The sequence below is a fragment of the Sinocyclocheilus rhinocerous genome, unplaced genomic scaffold (genome assembly GCF_001515625.1).
Source record: "Sinocyclocheilus rhinocerous isolate Xijiao unplaced genomic scaffold, SAMN03320098_v1.1 scaffold120, whole genome shotgun sequence".
NCBI lineage: Eukaryota > Metazoa > Chordata > Actinopteri > Cypriniformes > Cyprinidae > Sinocyclocheilus > Sinocyclocheilus rhinocerous.
Window position 1 is genome coordinate 66,552 of NW_015657486.1, and position 3,504 is coordinate 70,055.

The 3,504-nt window shown below is 38.0% G+C and overlaps 1 protein-coding gene across 1 annotated transcript in view; it reads left to right on the plus strand.

Moving 5' to 3' along the window:
• Positions 1-3,504, plus strand: part of LOC107721028 (ephrin-A5b-like) — a 122,647-nt gene that overhangs the window by 29,693 nt on the left and 89,450 nt on the right. The window lies entirely within an intron of this gene.

The following is a 3,504-nucleotide window of genomic DNA, read 5'->3' on the forward strand; positions in this document are numbered from 1 at the left end:
TCAAATAGCTTGAAAAAGCGCCGTGCGCATTTTATTTTCACTTTCAAATTAGCGGCAATTCGGTGTTGATTCAATTCAAGCAACAACAACGTCAAACTCATAGAACTTTTATTAACAAAACGAATAAAAATACACCATATATGCCTAATAAAATAACAAATTACTTAGGCTACACAAAGTTTAAATAGGTATATAAAACTGAAAATCAGCAAACACTGTGGAACCAAATAAATAAGAAACATAGAACGTTTATTAGCAAAACGAATAAGAAAGCTTGGAGGCACGGCATATACACCTTGATGTAAAATAAAATAAATAAAATACACAAAGTTTAAATAAAGTAATCAGCAAACAGTGTGGAACCAAATAAATAAGAAGCGAATGTCAGTCAGCTCGACTCACTCTCCTCATGTGATAAATAAAATCTGACTCCTGCTCCTCATTCGCGCACGGTTCGGCACGCTGCATTGAGCGTTTCGTTTTTAAAAGTGTCTGTCCTCTAACTGAACTAGGCTAAATGATTTTTGTTACTATAAAAAAATCAAAACGACGTTGGGGGTGGTGCCCCCAACATAGGCAAATCATAGGCAAATGACGTAACCGGTGTTGCGGCTTAACACCGGAATAACCGAAAACACCGTCTATCGCAGCAAGCCTACACCCAGGTTTTTAACATTTGGCTTTACATATGATTTTATAACATATCGTCTGTATAACAATGAAATGAGATGCCGTATTTCCTAAAAATGAACCCTAACTGAAGTAGATATAAGAAAATAAAATAGGTCCAAGAATGGAACCCTGAGGGACACTAATCGCAGTCACAATTTCTGCTTCTCTCAAATGTTTTTTTTTTCATCTGCGATATTTGCCCTCTGCTTATTTATCCTGAAAACATTTTTTTTAATTTGGAATTTGCGTTATGTTGCATGGGTAACGAGCTTTCATGGTTGCCATTGCCAGATTTCAAGAGTTTAAATCCCCAATCAGAGCTTTTCTCAAAAATGTATACATTTTCTGCCCATTGGTTTGCTTACTCTTCTCAACCTGGCAACCATGAACTTTGCATGTGCTCTATAATAATTGTGATTATATTTTTTGAGCAAAATAATCATGATTATCCATTTAATAAATAATAATCATGATTTAATAAATTTGATAAATAAATAATCATTGATTACCCATTTTACAATAGTAATGCAGCTCTGCAAACACCTGATTATTTATTAAATATTTGCTAAAAGAGCTGAACTTTGTTCATAATAAATATAATGCACATGTAAATTAATGTGTGAATCAGATTGCACCGTTCAGGGTCCATATAATCTAACTTTCAGAATCTGAAATCGGATTGGAGTCATTCTGATTGACGGAAATCAGTGCATGTAAAAAAAAGAAAAAAGAAAAAATATTGTTGATGATCTTTTCTTATACTCTTGAAGTAATGTTTGATTACTGGAAATTTTTCCCTAGACTTTCAAGAGAAAAAAGGTACAAAAGCTGCTACTGGGGCATTACTCTTTCAAAAGGGACTAATATGTAGACTACCATTTATGTGCTAATATGCATGCTTTAGGTACTAAAATGTACATTTTGGCACTAATATGGAACCTTGAAGTATTTAAATGTAAAAAAGGGACAAAAGTTTACCTTTTGAAAGAGTCCTGTCCCAGTGAGAGCTTTTGTACCTATTTGTCTGAGAGTTTGGTCTCACAGCTGTGTAGAATAGAGATCTCATGTGTGATTTTTCTCTCTTATGTTCACCAGCATTTCTAAATCTGTCCCAGCCAATCAGCAGCACAGTATTTCTCCAGATGTCCAATCACAGGTCATGTGTCTAAAACCCCCACTAATGAGTCACGAGGCCGTTTTCCAGCCACCCTTTTGCCCCCGTGTGATGGGACCTGGTAGTTTTCGACACGCTTTCATGGGAAATGCTCTCTTGGAATCCGGACGAGCTTTCTTTGGCGCTGTTTGGTTTTGGGGAATCTATCATTTGCGGGGAGTGGACGTCTGCCGCTGGTGTCGCTCCGAAGCGAAACATCATAGAGTCTCCGAGCGCTAATACGAGCCACAGATGGACTGAAGTGCTAGTCGGGCTTTAGGGGAAGATTATTGTGCTTGGTTGAAGAAAGCTGCGCTTAAGTGATGGATTTAGCACACTTTGGCATGCTGCAGTTGTCAAATAGCACAATAATTAATTCAGGTTTTTTTTTCCCATGATGGTTTGTTTGAAGCTGTAGCATTTTCCATTATTGTCACATGAAAAGGAATACCTGCAATTTGCAGGAAAATTGTACCATTTCATATCTGCAATTATTGAAATGGAAGCATGAATGCAGAAGCCATGCTTTCAGGCTTCAGGCTGCATTTGCAATTTCTGTTAAAGGTCTGAAGTAATCGATGGCGGATGCATCCTTTAGAGACCGGACACGCTGTCTGTCTGTACGGCGGTGGAAAATAGAAAAACAAAAGGAAAAACAAGGAAAAGCACCAAGTGAAGTGCATCAGGGTCATTAATAATATTACGAGCGGATGCTTTTGTCCCGCTGCGCTCTGTTTGCTGTTATTAAGTGCTGAATGTTGTGCCGGATTCCATTTATTTTCAGATTTTACAGCTCAGGGCGAAGCGATGATTATAAAACAAATATTACTTGTGCTCTGTGGCTCAAGCTGCGGGAAACACACAAATAAAACAACTTTATACAGTAGAAACTTTTATTGCAATAGCAAACACAATAAAGGATAAAATGCACTGCCGTTCTAGACCACTGACTCTTTGAGCTTCATTTCTTATCTGCATTCTTCAGCAAGACTTCATCGACACTTGTAAAACGGCTCAGTTTTCATAGTTTCGCTCTTTTTCTCAGAGGAGTCATATATTAGGAGAAAGCCACTTTCCTGACGGCGTAAAACGGAGCGAGGGTCGGATCTTAATCCGATGCTATCTGGAAAAACGCTGAGCCCTTGGCCCGCTGGCACGGAGGTTGCGTCCCTTATGTAAACGGAACAAATTCTTTTTCACACTAATGGCGTATCGCATTAATGCCCGTGGAGGTTTGTACACAAGGTCAGGCTAAAGGGCCACTGGAGGCCAAGACTTATCTCACGTCCCTTAAGAAATGAGAATAAACGCCATTGTGCTTTGGCATGTTAAAAACGTTTTTGTCTCCTTCAGAAGCAACAGTAGTTCTCTTTATGAGCTCAGTATTCATAATGATGGAAAAACTCAAGGTGTGGCAACATCTCGTCTACACTTTCTATCTAGAGCTCAAGCACAACAGTTAACAAAACTATTTATTCAGTGTTTTTTGAGCCTAATTCAGACAAGCATGACATTTGCACAGTAATTGCATTTTTTTTCTTTTAGGTTGTGTTGCTAGAAGTATAATGCAGTAGAAGTAAAAAGTAAAAGTATAACCTGACACACCAGAACTTAAACCATCTCTGCTTAGCTACCTAGTTTAAACAGATATTTATTTCTGAGATTCGGGAATTGCTTTT